The sequence below is a fragment of the Canis lupus genome, chromosome 32 (assembly GCF_011100685.1).
Source record: "Canis lupus familiaris isolate Mischka breed German Shepherd chromosome 32, alternate assembly UU_Cfam_GSD_1.0, whole genome shotgun sequence".
In the NCBI taxonomy this organism is placed as follows: Eukaryota; Metazoa; Chordata; class Mammalia; order Carnivora; family Canidae; genus Canis; species Canis lupus.
Window position 1 is genome coordinate 22,112,127 of NC_049253.1, and position 14,955 is coordinate 22,127,081.

The 14,955-nt window shown below is 36.4% G+C and overlaps 2 long non-coding RNA genes across 2 annotated transcripts in view; both read left to right on the forward strand.

Annotated features, from left to right (window-relative positions):
• LOC111093606 overlaps positions 1-910 on the forward strand; it is a 46,554-nt gene extending 45,644 nt beyond the window's left edge. The window contains exon 4 of the long non-coding RNA XR_005382843.1: positions 745-910. This is a non-coding gene — a long non-coding RNA (uncharacterized LOC111093606). The remainder of the gene's footprint in view (positions 1-744) is intronic.
• A 4,961-nt stretch (positions 911-5,871) lies between these two features.
• Positions 5,872-9,131, forward strand: LOC111093605. The gene is made up of 3 exons (XR_005382841.1): positions 5,872-6,121; positions 7,349-7,812; positions 8,170-9,131. It is a non-coding gene; the product is annotated as an uncharacterized LOC111093605 (long non-coding RNA).
• The last annotated feature ends 5,824 nt before the right edge of the window (positions 9,132-14,955 follow it).

Genomic DNA, 14,955 nt, shown 5'->3' on the forward strand with positions numbered 1-14,955 from the left:
TTTTTTATCACCTTTGTGACAGAAAATGAGGCAATACACAATTCCACATCAATGAAAATATGTTCACTTCAACTGCATGACTGTCCTTTCCAAAGATCTGCTAATCTTGCTCTCAAGTAAAACTATGAATAGCAGTGCTGTAGAGATCTGAACAGGATACTACCTGAAAGAGCGATATCTTTAGTATTTAAGTACTAAAATGATGACAGCAGGACTCATGGAAGTACCAGGGCCTCTAGATAGAGAATCTGAAATATTCATATGCGCAAAGATTGCTGCATTTTCTTTTGGGCAGAACAACAAAGGTCAAAGTACACTGATGAAAGTTATCATTGGGTTTACTGGCAATCAATACCAATTAAAAGCGTGTTTTAAAATGTGTATCAGGTGTTACCAGAAAATGCATCCATCCGAATAGCAGCTGTTGAAAAGAAGTTTATCGAAAATGGTAAATAATGTATAAAAAGTCCCAAGTGAGTGATGAAAACCTTGTTCAGATGACAAGCCACATATCAGTTGGAAGCCAGTGCTCAGACTTATTGGCACCAACAATGTTTTCTTAATATCCTAAGTGTGCATAACATCACACCCCCCAGTTGGCTTTAGAATACCTTATTTATTGCTTTATTCTATTAAAGACTACTTTGACTTACTTATATTCCTGACCAATCCATTTTATAATTTTAATTAGCAGTTCTAATGGTTCTTGTGCAACATTTCATATTTATTTATGCTTTCATTCAGAAGAGTTGCTGAGTACCTGTTATGGGATTGGCACCACAGACACCATCCCTGGGAGACCTAGATGATGGTAAGGGAGACAAGACTGTTAATAAATGGAAATGACTGTAATACAAACAAACTGAGCACAGAAAAGGTAACTCTGCCTAAAGACTGAGCTCAGGGAAGGCCTTTGGAGGAAGAAGTGATATATGAGTTCTCAAAATAAGTTAACCAGAAAATAAAGGAAGATTTTTTTTTAAAAATGGCATTTGGAATGATGGTAAGACCCAATGTATGGCCATGGAGTGAGGGCTCAAATGGTGGTAACTACTCCCATATTAATACCTCCACTCTTAAGCCCTCGGTACTAGAAGTGCCACATTGCTACGCTTAGTTCTTCTCTGCCTGTTAACATTTTCAACTTATTTCATCCTATGGCTTTATTCTAATTTTTTAAATGTGATTCCATGTTTTGAGAGGCTTTTTAAGAGAGGAAAAAATATATATAATTTTGTATATTCCCACAATAATTTCTCTATCAACATTTTTAGTCATTTATTCAAAAAATATTTATTAAGCAATTGCTATATGGCAGGCTTGGTCTTAAGTGCTAGGAATATGATGGTGAAGCAGGTATGCCAGACATGCCCTCATAGACTTTATATTGTAGTGGAGGGGGAAAAAAACCTAACAAAGGAATATGGTATCATCTCACAGAAAAAAAAAAAAAAAAAGCAATTATAAAAGTAAAATAGAATAATGTGATAATACTGGGAAAAAAGAATGCTTTAGACAAGAGGATTAAGAAAAGTCTTGCCTGAAGCAGAATCCTTTAAGCTGAGGCCTGAATGATGAGAAGGAGACAGCCCTGTAAAGATCTGAAGGAAAAGTATTCCAAGCAGAAGGAACTGCTAATAAAAAGTTCCTTAAGTAAAAAGAATCATTGGTATTCAACTGACGAAAAAATAAAAAGGAAAGGAGATACACATAAAAGCCAAATAATTAGACAGTGAATGAATGATGTGGTGTTTTAGACTAGTGATTCTTAAAATGTGCTGCACACTGGAATTACCTGGGATGCTTTTAAAAATCCAGATACACTGCCATATCCCAGAACCATTAAACTAGAATCACTGGAGTGGGAGCCGAAGTAGGTATGCCTTAAAATCCTCCATGTGATTCTGATATGCAGCCCAGATTAAGAAGCACTAATTTAGGCCCTGAGGAATTTAAATTTTAGTCCAATTACATAAACAGCCATTGAAACATTAAAATTTCATCTGAAATTTCTATCACGTACTCAAATTGTTTAATTTCAATCTAGATACTTGCTTAAAAAAAGCAATACACTTTAGATATATGTTAATTTCTAAAGCAAATTCTTCTTACAAACAACCAAAAATGGGGGCGCCTAGGTAGCTCAGTTGATTAAGCCTCTGCCTTGGGTTCAGGTCATGATCCCAAAAGCCTGGGATTGAGCCGCATGTCTTCCAGCCTCTACTCAGCAGGGAGTCTGCTTCTCCCTCTCCCTATGTTCCTTCACCCTGTTTATTCTCTTTCTCTGCAATAAATAAATACAATTTCTTTTTTTTAAAAAAGGACAGAAAAAATAAACAAGTATTGAAATGCTTCCCTTTAAAAATTAAATTTAGGTGAAAATTAGTTATTTTGGAAATGCCTAATGTATTTATATACCCTCTTGTAAATACTAGAATACATTTTCTTGTATTTTGTGAATAACGTTTTATCTCTTGAAAGGAAAACAAACACACAAACATTTGAGACAGTATCTGAATTTTGCTTACATCATTCTTTTTGATTATCTGTAACACTGACCATGGGATTCCTCTAATGTGGGTCACATGAATACTTGATCCAATCTGCTGTAAATGGTACATCATTTTGTGGCATGCAATTCTGTAAGAGTTCACCTTCCAGAGCTGCACTAGGAAATAATTTTTGAGGAGAAATGGGGTTGATTTACTAGCACTCCTGCAACCTGAGGCTCTAACATTTATCAGGTACAGACAGCATTTATATTGTTCAAATAAACACACCAGAATACCTTTTGCTGGACTGCACTTAGTAGAAAACAAAGCTCCTAATGGTAGTAAAATTTTTTATTTCCCAAACTCTTAGTATTGGGTTAAATTATTATTAACAGCTAATAACTGTGCATAAACTAAATAGCCTAAATTAAATTATAAGAAAAGCAAAAGTAATCAAGTCCTCATCACATTCCAGGGAAACAAACCAATCAACTAACAACCACTTGAACTATCATGTGGTGCAACAGTCCTAAGACTTCCAATGATTCAACATTTCCTCCAGCTTCAATTAACATAATACAGGCTAAATACCTGAAGGAATTTTACTTAAAAATTCAATCACTTAAGATAAATTTAGGATATTCCTTTACTTTATCTACCCAAAACAAAATTTTATCAAAATTGCATAAGTAAAAAAAAATGTATATATAAATATACTACCAATTTTCCTCTAAAAAAATTCCAGGGTAGTAGACAAATTTTCTGCATTCTTTTTGTCATGGAATCCACAGCATATAAGTTAAAAGGTATGACAACTTCTACTCAAACTTTTCTTCAGACAGCTCTACCTGATAAAGGCAGCCAAGGAGAAATCTTTCTGTCTCAAAAGAGCCTTTGCATTCTTTTATGAAAACCCCCAGCAATCCCAACTTATATCACCATACCTGTTTTTTTTTATAGTAGACAATACCATAATTGAAAATCAGGAGCTGTATTTTATGCATTTTTGCATATTCACAAAACATTTCTTTGTGGTGGTCAATAAATATCTAATTAATGAATTAATAATGAAGACTTATCAACCCTCCAAGGTTGAAGATAAAACATTAAAGCAGCGTGGTGCTGGTATGACCGTCCACAATACACATGACCACTTCCAAGCCCTGACCACCATTCTCTCCCTCCCTGGTCAAATAAGGAGAAGTGAAAAACAGGTGAAAATGTGAAATAAGAGGTGTCATTATGTTCCAAACAAGAAGGGTGGATCAGTGAGAAAGAGGATTCAATTATTAAAGACTGCAAACTCAAATGAAAAATAAAATAGGACCATAAATCCACTCAATTACTTGTTCCTTCAGTAAACAATTTTGAATATTCACAATATGCCAGGCATGGATAACATAAGAAGTAAATAAGACACAACTCCTCCCTCCAAGTAGCACGCAGGCAAAAGCTGTAATATATACTAATAAAAGCAATGCAAACACATTACTCTATGCATAAGTGATAAAGAGATATAAGTACTCAGTCACTGAGGAGGAAAGGTGGTAGTGGAATTATATCTTAACAGGTAATCTAGGATAAGAGGTATAGAGAGATCCATTCCAGAGAGAAGCAGAGCAAGGGCATAAAGAACAAGTAAATATGACATTTTAATTCCTACATAAAGTGAATGACAAGTTCAATTTTCATGAATAAACACACTAAATAAACTGTTAGTACCTTTCATAGTACAATTAAGACACTAAATGTAGTAAACTGAAATCATCTGAAATATTTTTATCAAAATCTGACATTCCAATTTTCTACTCACCTCATGTTACTTATGTTGCTTTATGTTCCAGTTTTCAAATTATTTTGTCATTGTTACTTTTGTAGGTTTACCATTGCTTAATGATCTAACTTCCTTCGTTTCAAAGACAATTCAATAGTCTTAAAAATTAGGTTGTAATTAAATGAACAAAACCTACTGCTAATTTCACTCGGCTGCTTGCTGGAAATCATGCTGGACTGCAGAGAAATTTCCCTGAGGGTAACCTGTTGAGACACAATTATGACTAGGACATGGAATAAGCAATCCTGTGTTTGAACTTATAGTCACACTTTGCATATATTTTAAAAGATTTTTCAAACTATGGTTAATAATTCACTAAGTAACACTGCCTTCAATGTTGGGATGGATGAATTTTCATAGGCAGTGGGCCAGACTGATTGCTACAAAGTGATGTGTTCTCTTCGGTACAATAATTGCAATGAACTGTGATGATTCATTCTGGTATTTTCCATTCATTTTATATCACCTTTGACCCTTTTAAGAGGTCTGAATGGAGCCTGGTCCTTGACAGCCCTGTGAAGATACAGTCGTGTTTCACACAGGCAGCAGCTTTCTGATCACTGGCTTCCATGGGCTGCTGCGTGCCTGAGGGCTCTCCCACAAAAACTAGCCAGACAGTGTTACTGCTGAAAGCTGAGGAGAAGCCGAAGTAGTAAGATGCAGTGAGCAGGGTCCAGCCTATGCAGACAAAATATCCAAAAGAGTCAAAATTTCTCCAAAGCACACATGGTTCACTTACGTAGTGACAAAGGACAAACCAAGCAGCTGTGGCCAAGAAGACAGGAGATGCTGGCAGCTGTGCATTCGTCACCTTTAATGAAGACTTCGCTTCTCACAGTCATGAAGTCCAACCATATGGTTCTTGATATTTTAAAAGATTAATTTTAAGAATCACTGGGAAAATCTGTCAGTACTTATGCCGAGCTAGATCTTAGGAAGAGATGGGATTTCTCTTCATTTTTATAGAACATTTTTTCCTCCTTCCTTACAAAAACACAAGGTTTCAATATCTGGCCAGTTAAAACTATTACCATTCATAAATTCGGCGTGTCTGAGAACTTGATATAACTTAAAACATGTACCACCCACAACCATAATTTTGGCTTAGCCAAGAGAAAAACATCAAATTTAGAATCCCATTAAATGCTATAATTAGAAATTCACTGAATTAGTTTAAATAGTAAAATTGGAAGATTAAAATCAAGGATGTTTTAAATTCAAGTGGTTTTTCTTTTTCTTTTTACACATAAAATGTCTTATGACATCCCTAACAACACGTATATCTTTATTTTATGACTTTAGAATTAACCCAGAAAGACTGGCTACAAAGAAGCATGGTAGATTTTATTGTCCCAAAATGGCCACAGCAATATCTCCCACTACAAATGCTCTTCTTATATCCCTCTGACAGGTGAAGTCGAAATTCTTTTCTCTTAAATCTGGTTAAGCTTATGACTATGGTGCAAGTAACACTATGTGCTTCAAGGTCAGGTGATAAAATGACTCAATTCCCACCTTACTCATAAGAACCTGCATTCTTGAAGTCTTTGGCAGCCACATGAGCAGTCTGACCATGCAGAGGACACGATGCTGTAAAAAAGCCCAAATTTATCCAATGTGGTGAAACAGAGGGGCCTCAAGACCACATTAAGAGGGAGAAGCCTGGACAGCTCCTGGCTGCATCAGCCTCCCACCTTTCCAGCTCCAGACACCATCTGACCGAAAATCTATGAGAGACTCTGTGCCAGAACCACCTAGATGAGCTCTGCCCCAGATCCTGACCCACAGATACCAGGTAAGAAATGTAACACCATTGTTTTTGCCATTCTAAGTCACCAAGTTATACAGTTATTTGTTAGAAAACCGCAGATAACTGGAACACACTTTGATAGCAGAAGTTTAGTGGTATAATAAAAAATTAAATAAGCCCAAACATAGAGTATTGGTCTTTGGACCTGACCAAGGATGGGATGCCTGAAGGAGACTGTCAGTGGAAGACCAATGGGCCTACAAGAGTTGGTTTGTGACAGCTCCAGAGAAATAAGGGTTTTGTTTGGGGAAGACAGAGAAAAGGACACTCTTGTTATATAGCTACAGAACTTTTAGGAATACTATTGCCCACCATGATGTGCAAAACAGAAAATCTAACGATTTCCAAAGATCTAGCTAAGGAGATTTCCAAACAGAATACTGAAAGGAGCATCTGCTTTCCTTTTGCTACTTACGATGAAATGTACTCAGAGAAAGGGGGCTTAAAAAATAAACTGTTCAGTTTTCAGCAAAATTTAGAGGGACTAGAAAGAGATAGGATTTGCTGGGTTTGAAAAGAAAGCTATTTTTCATTCCTGATTGCTTCAGAAAGCATAGGAGTCAAAATAAGAGCAAGCCTCAGGGAAAGACAGAATGCAGGTGTAGTCAGGAAGATCTGGTCCACATACAAGGGGTAAGTGTGTGATTAGAAGTATTCTTCATTAACACCCCAGGAATAGTAAAGTGGATCTTCCGAGCACGTGCAGCCAACTTTCCCTGATGAACAACAGGACACAAGGAATCACTAGGGTGTTTATCCTACTGCAAACTCACAGAGAACCTCTAATAAAAGGAAGGATTATCCCTTAAATTTTGTGAGTGCGGCTTTTGCTAAAAAGGTGGATTATAAATTGATACATAAGAAGATCTAAAGATTCTTAAAAATTTCATGATCTTGAACTAAAAGGAAACAAAGACAATTCAAAATAAAAGGTGGCCTTTGGACTCCCAAACTTGCAAGCACACAAAGAAGGCTGAGAAAACTTGTCAGCTATAAATATAGGACATGGGTTTGGGTTTCTATTCGGGGCGGGGGAGGGGTTGGAGAATGATGATTCAAAAGATAGAAATAAGAATACAGTGGCAGGAGCCAAGGGTCACAAAGAACAATTCCCAGGGAACAGACTGAGCCCTAATTAAGCAAATGGTGGTAGGACAATGTAGGTTTCAGATTTGTTTTGTAATAGCCTCTCATGTCTCCTTTTCTGAACAGGAAGGATCTATAGAATTTTCCTGTGCTTTGTCACACCATTCAATGTTGGGTGAGTGAAGGACAGGTAACTTTTTAGTTCAAAGCTTTTCAGAAGGACCTCTGATTCATGTGTTTTCAATATTCAAGAAATCTTACCTAAGGAGCCTCATCTGTACCTGGACTTGACTAAGAAGACAAGAACCTGGACTTCAAGCTAATGCAGGAATGAAATGAGACTCAAGGGCTTTAAGGGCAAGAATAAGCCTATTTTACAAGTCTGAGAGCTGTAACTGTTGTGGTCAAAGGATGGAGAGAGGCAGATTATTCTCCAAAAATAACCACAATAACATCTCCCATCCCACCATGTTCTTCTCATAATGTAACTGACATTCCCGCCAGCAAGCATGGGATTCACATGCTTTCACTTTGAATTTTTGACTACAGCATAAGTGAAGCTACATGACTTAGTGACTGGGGCATGAAAGGTAATGGAGCTCTCACACTGCTCACTCTAATACTCTTTTTTAAAAATCTATTTTTATATTGAAGTATAATTGACACAAGTGTTACACTGGCTTCAGGTATACAACATAGTGGTTCTATAAGTTTATATATTATGCTATGTTCACCACAAGGTAGCAATCATCTACCACCATACAATGCTGTTACGATACCACTGGCTATGTCCCCTATGCCATGCCTTTCATCCCCATGACTTATTCATTCCATAACTGGAAGTCTGTACCTCCCACTCCCCTTCACCCATTTTGCCCATCCCCTCACTTCCCTTTGCTTCCTTCTGGTAACCATCAGTTTGTTCTCTTTACCATTTGCTCTTAAAGCATTCAGCTATCGTGACAGCAAAGTAACTGCCTTGAAGCTACCATAACGTGAAGCCTGAATTTGCCTATTTAGATGGACCTCATGGACAAGCCCTAAGATTACATGAGAAGAAAGACATGCTGGACTGGCTCTCAGTTGCTTCAGCTGCCCACCATCCCAACCCCAGTCATTTTCTGACTGCAACTGCATAAGAGAACCTGAGTCAGAAGTAAAGAACCACACCTTATACAAATTGCTGATCTATAAAAAACATGAGATAATAGTTGTAGTTTGAAGCTACGGTGGATGGAAATGATCATACAACGAGAGGTAATAATAATGAAAAGTATGAATTATTACTGAAGGAATAGATATTCTGATCAAACTTTACAAAGAAAAACAATTTTTTTTTAAAAAAACATAGTCTTTAGGTGAAATCATTAAACAAAACCAAAAAGAGGTCAGATTATAACCTCGAGGTATTAAATAAAAGCAAATTAAAAAATGCTCAGATTCAGTCACCAAACTACCCAAGTCTCCAAAAAGGACCTGAATCTCAGAGAAGCCTAGAGGATATTTCTTGGACAGAGTTAGCTCTGCACTTCTTCACAACAAACCAATATTCTGGGACCTATTTTCAATGTTGGCCAGGGGATACATGTGACTCCTAACTCACCTGGCTCTCTGCCAAAGCCCACATGCCGAGGAGACCTTAGAGCCTACAGCTGCCCCAACACCCTCTAGGACACCTTAAATAACAATCTTGAAGCTTCCTCGCTGTGCATTCTACTGGTTTTTCAGAGTTAGTGAAACATCTTTTTTGATGTTTTATGGGATCTTTTTGAATCAGAGCACACAACTAAGAAAACAGAATGCATCAAACTCTAAAACATCTGTTCCAAATCTTTTGTAGTTCATTTCTCTTAGCTGCTCTGTCAATAGGTAAAAATAAATGTGTGTTTGGGGAAGCATGATGTGGAAGAAGGAGGCGACTGTCTGCAGTTAAATAAATTAACAGGTGTTTACTAAGTGCTTAGTGTGTTCCCTGCCTATGCTAAGAGATTTTGAGACACACAAAAGTATAAACCATGAATCCTATTCTGAAGCAAGATTTAATGCAGCTGAGGAGACTGATCTAATTAGCAAAAATCCCAAAAATTATAAAATAAAATAACCATGGGCACCTGGGTGTCTCAGTGGTGAGTGTCTGCCTTTGGCTCAGGGCATGATCCTGGGATCCTAGGATGGAATCCTGCATCGGGCTCCCTGCGGGGAGCCTGCTTCTCCCTCTGTCTATGTCTCTGCCTCTCCTTCTGTGTCTCTCATGAATAAATAAAATCTTTAAAAAATAAAAAAATAAAAGTAAAATAAAATAACCAAGCACTAAACTATGATATAGTATTAGATACAGAGCCTTGCTTAAGCTTCACAGAAGATATGCAAAACAACACCACCACCTAAGACACAGTGAGGATATCATGATAGGAACATAAATGGAATCTGCAGTTGCAGATAGTGGGTAGGTCTATCTGATCACATCAGGATTTGAGATCAGAATTGAAAAAGAGATGAGGGATGGCATGATCAGAAAATGGGGAGCCCTGAAAAATCATCTAAAAAGGACTAATGTCGATAAAGGCTGTTGAAAAAAGATTCAAAGTGGAAAAAAGATATCTGAAATGATTCTTCTATAGAAATTGCATGCTAAAATTTCTTAGTAAATAAAATGAAGGATAAATATTTAGGTTAAGACAGTATTTAAATATATATATATAATGAATTCAGCTCTAATAGCCCTAATATACTTAGAACACATACAACTTGTTAAGGAAAACAGTAATAGGCAAAATCATGTAGACAGAACTCCTAGAAAAAAACCACAGCCATGAAAATAATTTAACTTCACTAGGGATGAAACAAATGTAACTTAAAACAACAGTGAGAATTTCCAGCTAAGTAAATCAGTGTGAGTTCTGATAAAACTCAATACTTGCAAGGGTGTGGAGAGAAAATCAAACTGCTGATTGTAAATATGAATTAATATAAACATTCTAGAGAGCAATTTGGATGTATGGCTGCAGTTTAAAATGTCAATCTTAAATGCTTTTTGGTTAGGAATTTTTAGAAGTCTATCATAAGTGTCGCACATTCAAAGACTGAATTTTGAATTGAGTAAGCAAATTCTGAATAATCATCAAAGTGCAGTGGCTATCAGCCATTATTATGACATTGATATTTATTTAGCAGCTACTATGACCTGGTTCTGTGAAAATGCTCTTACTATACTACTTCTAATATTTAAATACTTCAAGGTCAGCATGATCTCCATTTTCTAAATGGTAAAACTAAATAATGTAAAGTTACAAATCCAAATGCACTTATAAGTAGAATTGAAATCTGCCTATGTCTGACTCCAGGATTTGGCTTTTTCTACTATGTCTTTATACTCGAAGATAAGATTATATTCTGTTTCTTTTATTTATAGAACTTTGTCTAGCACATGAACTATCTTAGGTGCAAAACCTACCTATAATAGTTTAAAATTATAGGGTTTTAGAAGAGATTAATTGTGTCCTGGCTTACAATTTTATGGCAGCAAGTGCTTTTAATTAGGTTATATTTTATTGCTAATAAAATTTATGTTAGCCTCATTATTAGAATTTACATAAAAAGTTATTAGATGCTTTTAAAACTTGGACTTTGTTGGATTAAACAATCCAGAATATTCTGTAACATTAAATATTGAAAGTAATAAGTCTGTTGATACATAAGCAACAAGAGAGAAACAGTAATGAAATCTGACCTTTGTGGTGCCACACTCAATTAGACCAAGAAACAAAATAGATATGAAACTGTTGCCTGCCATTGAGGCATCTCTGAATTAAATTAGAATAGTACATGCTTATCCATCATGTTTTAATTGTCATATGAAACTTAACACTGCAGTTAACGGACTTAGGTGACAGAGGACAGGGCTAAATTGTTTTCCCTTAAATTGACAAGTAGAATAATAAACTACCTTGGTAAGATTTAGATTTTAGTAGTGACTAATTCATGTTGAATTTAAACACCTATGTGATCACTCTAGTCTAACCAACTGACACTCATTTTTTTTTTTACTTAAATCAAACATTCTTTTTTTTTAAAGACTTTATTTATTTATTCATAGAGACAGAGAGAGAGAGAGAGAGAGGCAGAGGGAGAAGCAGGCTCCATGCAGAGAGCCTGACGTGGGACTCGATCCAGGGTCTCCAGGATCACGCCCTGGGCTGCAGGCGGCGCTAAACCGCTGCGCCACCAGGGCTGCCCTCAAACAAACTTTCTAAATAAAACACATTCATTCCCAAAAGGAAAATGGTTCTTTTTATTTATCATATTCCATGGCCCAGTTCTCTAACCTTGCAAATACTCAAACTAAGGCTCAGAGAAGTTTGGTGACTTTCCACAAAGTCAATCAGAGACACCAAATAGTTTCTCCAAAACCTGACAACTCTACATATTTTCTCTGACAACTTTTTCAAGTCCCTTGCCTCCCTACTATGGGATATAGCTAGATTCTCACAAACACTTATTTAACATACAATTCTATTATGTTATCAAAAACTTGACTAGGCCTCCGGACAGCACCTTACTTTTATTCAAAAGATGCAAAACATACCATACAGGGCAGGTCACACCTCAGGAAACACCTGAATTGATGTTCAATATCTGTCTATACTCTCAGCATCAGGGCCCCATAATCCAGAAGCTCTCAGAGAACCAACTCGCTCAGCAACCTCACCGGTTAAGTTCTAAAACTCTGAATCTCTGCAATTGAGCTGGTTCTAACTGTCCAACTGCAAATGGATAGATTTCTGTTACAAATGATGTCAAAAGTACCATGTTGAAATCACCATGGGGTGATTAATCACTCCCTCTAGTTCAATAATGAGTAATAGCAAAGCCCCTCCTAAATGTTATCCTGTTAGGGGAAACTGAGTTGTATGAAGCATATGAAGGAAGACTATGAAGTGTTCTTATGAAGGTTTTTCAGCCTTTGTGGTTCAAATGGGAACAAATTACTCTAGCAATGATTCTCAAAAACTACCAAAACGTCAAAACCTAACTACAGTGTTTCATAAATATAGAACATCATTTACATGATGTGCCACACCATCACGTTGTATAGCAAGCACTGTGGAATGACACTATGAGATAGCCCAAATTGCACAACTGTAAAATGTGTTAAGACAGTGTGTCTTTGGATAACTTGATAAGGATGGTTTATTTCAATGGGTTTACAAGCTCAACAACAAGAAAACAACAAAACCCACCTGAATTTAAAGGACTATAAAAAAATAAACCTACATATACAACAAAAATATAATCCTGACATGCAAGTAACTAAAAAGTTAATCTGTAATTTTAATTCTTAAATATTGAAACATTTAAAAGTATAATAAATATTTAAAAACTCATGAAGGTATCATATTCTTTTTACGTGTAAGGAACCACAAAGCAATCAAAACACAGTGACCACGAACTCCTTGACAGAATTCTAAACTTAAAGACAATTATTTGACAAAGTCAGAATTTTAATCTATGAATATTTATTGAGTATATATTGGGTACCAAACACTATTATAAGATCTGAAGATACAGAGAGGACAAAGCAGACAAAATTCCCTGCCCATATGGTGCTTATATTCTGGTGGGGAAAACAAATAATAAAGATACAAAAGTGAAATATATCATACATTAGTAGTAAGTACTAAGGAGAAAACTAAAACAGAAAAGGAAGATTTCTGCTCTGTTGATCCTATTATTCCAGCAACAACATAGGCTACCAAATGCAAATAGGATGTTTTAAAAATAATCAGGACTTTGTTAGGCCAAAATATTAAAAAAAAAAAAGAAAATAGGCTTTATGATGGGTTAGGAGTTTTCTGAGAATATCACCCAATGTTAAAACAAAGGCCTTTAGGCTTTGAACAGAATGAACAGTAGCCTGGGAATTGTGGCCTTCTAATCAAGCTTCTCAGGGTCAGAACACAGTCGCAGGGACTGATGAAAGATAACCAGTGAAGGACACCTGGGAGGGCCAGATGAAACATGACTGCCCAGAACAACTGCTGGATAATCCACAAGCAAGTCATACAGTAAAGCTGGGAAAAAGGTAGAACATGTGGGAAACCTGGCAGCAGAAACCCCAGTTTCAGGGTACAGGAAAGAGATGGACCCCAAGAATTCAGCGAAGACCTAACTAGTTGGGAATATAAAACAAAGGGACAAGAATAGAATGTGCCAGAGGTAAAACTCACTAATCAGGAGAGATGTTAAATTCTCACAGACAGGGGAGGCTGGGTGGCTTAGTCAATTGAGCGTCTGCCTTCAGTTCAGGTCATGATGCCAGGGTCCTGGGATTGAGCTCCACATAGGGCTCCCTGCTTAGTAAGGAGCCTGTTTGTCCCTCTCCCTCTAATGCTCACTCACACTTCCACCCCCTGCTCATGTTCTTTCTCTCTCTCTCTCTCTCTCTCAAATAAATTAATAAAATCTTTCAATTTTTTTTTCACTGACTTCACACAGGCGGGGGCCTGGGGGCACCTCAAACACCAGAGGCACACAAGCTGCAGGCCTGCCACCTGCCCAACAAGAAAAGCTGCCTTCAAGTGTTAGCATAAAACTTTAGCATTAATGCTAAAACTAAAAGAATATAATTCAGGCTGCCGCCCCTCAAATATTCCCCCATACTAGCATTTCAGTGTCTAAACAGGCAGTTCAAATTTTCTCAGTGACATTCTTCTATTTGATAAAGTAGGATATCTAGTTTCTAAATAAATGTATTTTGCCCAGAACTCAATACAATATTTCTACTTTTTCATCCAAAAAAAACCCAGCTTTTTAAAACCTGATCTTATTTTTTTTAATTAATTACTGTGTCCCAGAGCTTAGCATTTTTTTTTTTCAGAGCTTAGCATTATAATATTCCTCCTCATTGGAGGTGCAGAGATCTTGCCATGGGAAGTGAGGGAAGATGTGAGACAGGTGGAGCCACCATTACTAACAAGGTTTGTAATCACTTTGGTCTCTATCTACCTCTTCATTTCTAAACAAATAAAGCATAATAAACCATACAAATATTACTAAGTAATGATGCCTAGAGAAAAGCTAGGAAAGTCCAAACATGACAAAAAGAAAAAGAAACAGTCTCCTTGAATATAAAGTAACAAGCATAGCTTATGCTGGCATAGCTAGTGGGAAAATTAATTAAACTACTAAAATTTTATTATCACTACCTTTATGGAGAGGAGACACTCTTCCCAAAATATGACAAAGAATATGGTCATTCTTGCATTATGTGTGATGGCTCACGTTCTATAACAAATTTCTGGATCTGAATTATTTTGAGCTCTTACAGTAGTACTACAATGAGAATTTTGAATGTTCTTACTATTTTATCAGTTTAAAAAATCTCTTTGACATAGATAAAAACACTTAAAAATGAAAGTTATCTGTTCTATAACAAAAATAAGAAAATGGAATGCAGTTACAGAAAGTCACTTTCCAGTAAATGTGATTGATAGACATAATCTGTAACAATAAGGTTGAATTTTTAACAGTCCCTACTACTTTCTGAATGGTTCTGGGCCTATGCAGCTTTTTCAGTTCAAATACCATTAATTACTGTGCGTAAGATAGATGTTAAAGGTGTTTATATGTCTACGTAACAGAGTTGAAGAGTGGACGAAAGGCCTAAGAATATTTGCTCTTAGTCAAAAATATCAGGGGAAATTATCCCTTAATTCCATAGTTTTATTTTTCTG